Genomic DNA, 7,686 nt, shown 5'->3' with positions numbered 1-7,686 from the left:
TGTCGTGGGGGACAGTATCAAATGCCTTGCTGAAATCAAGGTAGACTACATCCACTGCTCTCCCCCCATCCACCCAGCCAGAGACATCACAGAAGGCTACCAGGTTGGTCAAGCACGACCTCCCCCTGGTGAACCTGTGCTGACTACTCCTGATAACCTCCTCTTCTTCCAGATGTCTGGAGACATCCAATGCAAGCTGTTCCATCACCTTTCCAGGGACAGAGGTGAGGCTGACTGGCCACTAATTGCCTGGGTCTTCCTTCTTGCCTTTTTTGAAGACCGGGGTGACGTTGGCTATCCTCCAGTCTTCAGGCACCTCCCGTGTCCTCCAAGACTTCTCAAAGATGACAGAAAGCGGTTCAGCAATCACCTCTGCCAGCTCCCTCAGCACCCGTGGATGAATCCCATCGGGTCCCATGGATTCCTAGCTGGGGAAGTTAGCAAGTGATGAGGTATGGGTTATACTCTTTTCTAGAGCTTTGGTTTAGAGTGTTTTTCATGTGTTGTTTTTTGTTTGGTTTTTTTTTTTTTCACTTCTGGACAAAACTAGGTAGCTGTTGATGGGTTAGACCTCAGGAGGATTGTTATGTTTTACTCTTAAGGAATGGGCTTGTTTCTATTGGCTTGATGGGGACTTCTTGTACTGGAGCTGGTGTAGGGTTTGCCTTCCTAGGGACACTTCAGAGGCTCATCTGTAGTTCTCAAAAAAACCAGTCTTCCACAGTGAGCTGTTTTCAGAAACCAGTGAAGTTGTTTCCATTCTAGAAAGCTTTCAAAGAAAGTGTGACCCTTAATCTTTAGTTAACAAGACCAATGTTAATAAACTGTTAGACTACTCTAATGAGTAATTATCTTTTCTGGTTCTAATTACAGGGAAGAGAACTTGCAAGATCACAAAGAATGTGTGAGGCCAGCTGGCTGTGTGCTGAAGTTAGAATGGGGAAACAAGTTACTGGGGTGAAATTTCCTGGGTTTCCTAGAAAGTTGTGCAAAACAAGGTTATCTTGAATCATAGAACTGCTCCTAAGGAGAATTGAGGGTGGAAGGGGATTTTGTTGCAATTGGATAAAATTTCCAGGGGTTTGTTCAAGTCTCCTTTGTGAGGGAAGGTAAGTAGATGATGCTAACACCTAGGATGCAATGGTGTTAAGAAGGGTAGGGCTAAGGATCTCCTAAAGCCCATTCAACCAAGTCTTGTCCTATACAAGAGGGTGGGGAAAAAAAAAATCACTGTTAACTGTGGTTCCTCAGTTGTTTATTCTCAGAGCAGAGCATAGCCCACAAAGCCAGTTGCTGTAAGAGCTGAAAGATGACTTCTGTGTTTCAAGTTTCTCTACAGGTAGAAGCTGTAACAGAAGCCATAGCTGACATATGGGCAAATGCAGGTAAGGAAGAATGAGGTAAGGTTTGAGGGTAAATTCTTAATTAGTGAAATGTACTGTATGTTTTGGCAAGCGTGGGCTACAGAGGTGAAGGTGAGGGACCTACCTACCTGTGGTGCAACATATAGCTAGTAGAAGTATAAGAATTTGGGTTATGAAGCGGATCCCTGATAGGGGTCCAAAATATCATCAGTCATGTTTGATGGAGAGATTGATTAGGGAGCCCCATAGATAGGGGGTGGGACTTCTGAGTGCTGCAAGCTGTCCACAGAATCATAGGGGTTGAAAGGAGGGACCTCTAGAGACTCAGTTTCCTAGCCTAATTGCCTAGCTAATGTAGATTCTCTACAGTAAGGACAGCCTTACTCAGTGGAGTAAAGCTGTCTGGGTAGGTCTTGAATTTCTTCAGAGAAGGGGACTCCATCTCCATGGGCAGCTTGTTCTGGTGCTCTGTTGCCCTCAGAGTAAATCTCTTCCTTACGTTTCTATGGAATTTCCTGCGTTACACTTGCTGTGCATCGCTGAAAAGAGCCTGGTCCCATCCACTTGATTTTCATACTTTGGACTGCATAAACAGTTATAAGATGCCCTTTGTCTTCTGAGCTGTGTGGCCTGCCCTGTTCAGCCTGGAGAATACTGCTGCCTCATGGCCATCCTGCTGTCCACCAGGACACCCAGTTCCTTAACTGCGGAGCTCTTCTTTGGCAGGTCAGCCCCTAACCTGTACTGATTTGTGCAGTTATTTCTGCCTAGGTGCAGGAATTTAATATTGGTGAAGCTCATCAGGTTCTTCTCCATCCAACTTCCACTCCACAAGACTTGGACAGACTGGCAGCACAGCTTTCTGATGTCATCCACTCCTCCCAGCTATTATTGTCATTGTATCTGCTGCAGGTAAGTTCTAGCCCTTTCTCCAAGTCACTGATCAAGATCTTGAACTGGGCTCAGTACTGACCCACTTTGAGTTACAGGCCTCTAATTAGGCTCTGCTGTTGTTTATGACTCTGAGCTTTGCCATTCAGCCAGTTCTCAATTCAGTGAGGTGAATTCACCTCCTTGTCTACTCATTAATCTTGCAATTACTTAGTCTCACTACAAGGCTGTTGTGAGAGACAATCTAATGTCTTGCTAAAGTTAAAATAGACAAGCTTCCCCTGCTTACTGCTCTGGATCACAGAATCCTTAGAGTTGGAACGCCAGTTAGTCCAACTCCCCTGCAGTGAACAGGGACACCACAGCTAGATCAGGTTGCCCAGGGCCTGATCCAGCCTCGCCTTGAAAGTCTCCTGGGATGTGGCATCAACCACAAATCATCAAGTAGCCTTTTTAAGTGCTTTAGCACCAGCACTGTAAAATGTTTTCTTCCTTATATGTAACCTACTCTACCTGAGTTTGGATAAGCTTCTCTTCTGTTGTGTGGAGATGGCAATCAGTAGTTGTTGTTCCATCACTTTTCCAGGGACAGAGGTGAAGTCTGAACAGTAGCTGCCTGCATCGTCCTTGCATTTCTTGATGACTGGTGTGAATTGCCTGTCCATCAGTCTTCAGGTACCTCTTCCATTCAAATATGGATGGATTGGCAGTCACTTCTTCAAGCTTCCCTCAGCATTCCTGGGCGCATCCCACTGGGGCCATGGATGTATGCATGCTTTTTCTTTATTTACCAGGTATTTGCAGATCAGATCTTCATTGAATAAAAGGAATTCTTCATTTCCTTGGATTCTGACTCGCTTCTGGAGCTCAGGTTTTCTGAGGGGCTGTCTTAGCTGTGAAGACTGAAGCACAGTAGATGTTCAGCATCCCCTGTTACCAGGGCACCCTCTTTAAGCAGTGGACTTGCATAGCTTTCCTTTTATTGTGCAGGTAGGGGGGTGGGAGGAGGGAATGTCATCTTTGCTTGTGGTGTATCTATGAGCTCCTTGTTCATCCATGAAAGTTTCCTGCCTATTTTGCTCTATCTCTTAAGGCTGCATGGATCTTCTGCTTGAAAAAAGTTGTGCTTGATCTCTGACCAACTCTCGTGAACCACTTACCTTCCAACATGCTTCGCCAAAGGATACCTCCAGGTATGTACCAGAAGTCCAGGGTTGCTACTTCACTTACTCTCTTGCTACTTCCACACAGGATCCCAAAATCCACCATCTCACATGATTACTGCATCTCAGGCTGCCCCTGACATCCACATTACCCAATCAGCCCTTCCTTCTTAGAGAGAAGAAGATCCAGCAGAAGACTCTGCCTTGTCCACTTGTCCATCGCCTGCACCAGAAAGTTATCTTCATATTACATTGAGGGAACCCTCTGGACTGTGTCTGACAGTCTTGCTTTACCAAGAAATACTGTGTAACTGAAGTTTCTCACAAGATTGAATGCCAATATTTCTTGTATGTGTTGATAAGGTAAGATTGATAGGGAAGAAAGCAATCCTATGAAGGTTGAGATACCTGACAAGAAAACTCAGCTAAGTGGGGAGCAATTTTTTTATTTTTTTATTTTTTTTTTTTTCCCTCCTTTGTTTAGTACACTCGCGGAGCTGAATCAGTCTACCAGGGGATTAAAGTAATTTTATGAGGCTATTTCTGGGAGGAGGGCTGTTCATTGTGTGTGTTATCTTAGGAGAATTTAAAGGCTAGGATAGGTCAAGGGCTGCGTGGACAATAGTAATGTATTTTTGTGTTTATAAGGGTGGTTACTTGAGATGTCCTCATTGGCATGATGTAGCATGATCAATCCTGCTGGGACGCAGCATAGAGTGAGTTGAATAATGGGGGTGGATAGTTGACTTTATTTACTGGGCTAATCGTGGGGGCATGGTTGAACTCTGGATGAAATAGGTAATGAGTAGGCTGCAAGTTTTTAGTGGAAGACATAAGGATGAGGATAGTAGAATCATAGAATCATAGAATCACCAAGGTTGGAAAAGACCTAAAAGATCACCCAGTCCAACTGTTCACCTATTCCCAATAGTTCCTACTAATCCATGTCCCTCAACACAACATCCAGCCTCTCCTTGAACAACCCCAGGGTTGGTGATTCCACCACCTCCCTGGGCAGTCCATTCCAGTGCCTGACCACCCTTTCTGACAAGTAATACTTCCTAATGTCCAGCCTGAATCTCCCCTGCCGTAGCTTGAAAGTAGCACTTGAATGTTGAGGTATAAATGGTTTGCTTTCAATGATCAGTTCTTTCAGGTAGAATCCTGATAGGAATGGAGTTGCTGTTATATTAATAGCAGGCAACAGTCAGGCAAGAATCAATTGGTGGGGGAAGAGGGGAGGAAAGTGTTGTCTGTGGGGAGCCCGTTTTCTCTATGTCTTCTGTATTTTTCAGGATGTGAACAATAAGGCCTAAGCATAGGAGTGTTATGACTTTATACACCTTCAGAATTGTGTGCGGAATTCAGCAGTGCATTCTAATTTGCACCACCTCTCAGTAAGTGAGAAGGTCAGAGCTTCAGTTTTTAGGATTGCATTATGGTTGATTAGAACTGTGCTGTGTAAGAGGGTTCTGGAAATTAGTGCTTAGTATCTCTATCACTTCTAGCTTTGAAATGAGGTATGGCTCAAGTGTCATCTTAAATTGTACAGCTTTTCTGTATGTTTAGGACAGATTGAAATGTCGGAGTCGATCCTTTTAGATAGGATAGGAATTGTACCCCAGTAATTTGGTGGGACTATCTTAGTAATATAAATAGCAGACTTTGCTCTAACAAACTAAGGACACAATCAAAACCCTTCAAAAGCACTGCAAACAGTGGTAACTCTGGAGATGAGTTGAATTAGTGGGTGGCCTAGGTGAGGTATGGTTGATTGTTAGGCAGATGCTTAGTGCCAGCAGGTGAAAGAGTGGGCTGGTTGTCAGAATTACTGTGAATGTGAGGATTAGTGGCATGGAAAAAGAGTGGCCTAAGGAGGCTGTGGGTTGGTTTTGCAGGCACGTTAGCAGAGCGACCAGTCATACTGGGATAGCTGGGACTAGGTTTACTGATGCCATGACCCCAGCCACCAAGTATATGGGAGTAGACGTAGGAGGTTGATTACACAGGCAAATAGTATGTGATCTTAGTAAGAGTTATCATGGTTGGTTTCATTTACTGGGACTAAGGATTTTGTGGTTAGCTAAATATTTACATAGCTGAAGAGTTGATATTCATTTAGCTTATTCATAGAATTGGCTTATTCATGGATTATCTAGTGACTGGAGTAGGAGAGCTGTGAGTACCAATACTGTTGTTTTCTTCTTATAGGAGTGGGCTTAAAAGTTGGTTGGGGGAGTTTAAGGTTAGGACTTGAAGCATGCAATCAGGTTCATGGGGGTAGTGGTAGAGTTTAACTTGAGAGGTTCTGCAGAAGGGAATGGAAAGAACTGCAGTTGGAGAAGTAGTGACATGCTGAGCTCTGTTAAAAGTAAAATGGTAAACCATATATTGCTTCACAGGAGGGAGAGGTATTCTTGGTCTTGCTATGTGTCTAGTACTAGCTCATAACTCACTAAGAGGACAGCAGTGAGGATCAAGTTCTAAAGTGTTCGCAAGGAGTAGATTCAAGCAACTAGGATAAGCATGTAGGGTCAGTTAATTCCACAAATTGGTGCTAATAATAGATTTCCTTCAGTTAAACTGGGACTGTGGCTTTTTTTTTTTTTTCTACTTGAACCCCAAGTTTTTTCACTCTTCAGCAGAGAAGAACGTATCCAACAGTGACAATTGCTCAAATGGATGTTTGAAAGGGACTATAATGCAGTGGTCAAATTCCAGTAACCCAAAGTGTCTTTCAGGCAAGTCTGCTCTGGGTATCATTAGGAATCAGATTATAAGTGGCAAGACTTCAGGATCTCTTTCCCAATTGTATTCCACATTATAACATCATGTAGTGCGCTGGGAGTTAAGAGTTCATACTCCAGTTCTGTGGACTGCTGATATTTCCAGATACCCGGATCTCAGAACAGAACAACTACATGCTACGTCCCCTCGTGCACTTGGTGGTGTTGTCTTTTTCTTCATTTTCAGAGGGTAAGATGAAGCTGGGGGGAGATGAAGAGACATGCCTTCTTCAACCTCCGAGCTTGATTCATTAGTTTCAATTATATTGTATTACAGTACAATAAAGAGTGTTGTCTTGCATGCCAGTATCTTTATTCCTTCTCGCATCACTGCTGCTTTTAATTTTTAAGGCCCATCTCTATCCCGTTTTCTTGGGTGGGGGTCCCCTGCCTCCATTAGCCATAGAACAGGACCCAACCAGCCCGTAAAGCAGTAACAAAAACAGTTATGAGCAGACAAATTTGATAAGATTGACAGCTGGGATGCTTTCACTGTGAGACTTGGTTTATCAATCAAGTAAAGGGCACTCATGGTAGGCAAGTGAGAAGGATTAGTGAGATGGCCTGGTGGGTGGCTTTGAGAAGCTCAGCTTATTATGCACTAATGGCACTGCATGGTTTATTGTGTTTGCATGAGAGCAAGAGTTAAAGTAAGCAAAGCGAACAGCAGAGGGGGAATGCTACTACCACAGCATAACAGTGACACTGAAAGAGTTGGCCTGTAAAAGGGCGTGTGTAGTCTTAGTGCTTAGGAGGAGTGATTGGCCATCTGAGATAATAAGAATGACCTTGTCTTCACAAAGATAGATAGCTGGTACTCAAAGGGCATAAAGAAGCACAAAGGAGTGTGCTGTTGACAGTCTGAAGAGTAAAAAATACACAGCCTGGCTTTCCAGTTAAGAAATTTACTAGGTAGTTTGTGAATAGGCTTCTACGTAGTTTGGGATGGTCCCCAGGCAGAAGGAACAAAGGAAGAGCAATTCCTCAGATGGGTTATTCAAAATGGGAATCAGAGGCAATTCAAACATAATGAAATACATTTCACTTGAGACTGCAAGACGCCTTAGAAGTCTTCAAGGAATGCTTGGACCTTAATCATAGAAACTGTTTGTGAAAGTACGTACTTATGTTAACCACAATTTCAAAGCATGAAATAGCAGAGGAGTAAACACTACCTAAGTAGTATAAGGAACGCATTGAACTAGATAAGACTTAAAGATGAGGACTGAACTAGCACACAGATATGACAACTAGAAGATAAGACATGCTACTGATGTAAATGATGGCAATTAAAATATTTTACTTAACTTGAAATTGAATGCCTCACTGCTATGGTGGGGGGTGGAAGTGGAACTGATGTAACGGCAATGGATTGAACTGAGTTACTCTGTGACACAAGACAGCAGATGGGCAGTGTGAATAAACTGAGTCTAAAATACGAGATGAAAATTAAAGTGAGTACAAACCAGTAGTAGAAATAAG

General features: G+C 43.4%; 2 long non-coding RNA genes across 2 annotated transcripts; both read left to right on the top strand.

Annotated features, from left to right (window-relative positions):
* The first annotated feature begins 364 nt into the window (after positions 1-364).
* On the top strand, positions 365-1,973 carry LOC122161585. The gene is made up of 3 exons (XR_006169219.1): positions 365-452; positions 874-1,385; positions 1,912-1,973. It is a non-coding gene; the product is annotated as an uncharacterized LOC122161585 (long non-coding RNA).
* A 1,430-nt stretch (positions 1,974-3,403) lies between these two features.
* On the top strand, positions 3,404-4,810 carry LOC122161552. The gene is made up of 3 exons (XR_006169204.1): positions 3,404-3,781; positions 4,067-4,134; positions 4,714-4,810. It is a non-coding gene; the product is annotated as an uncharacterized LOC122161552 (long non-coding RNA).
* The last annotated feature ends 2,876 nt before the right edge of the window (positions 4,811-7,686 follow it).

This window comes from Centrocercus urophasianus, unplaced genomic scaffold, assembly GCF_019232065.1.
Source record: "Centrocercus urophasianus isolate 14NV4802_14NV808 unplaced genomic scaffold, USGS_Curo_1.0 seq_19, whole genome shotgun sequence".
Lineage (NCBI taxonomy): Eukaryota > Metazoa > Chordata > Aves > Galliformes > Phasianidae > Centrocercus > Centrocercus urophasianus.
This window is presented reverse-complemented; position numbering and strand designations above follow the sequence as displayed.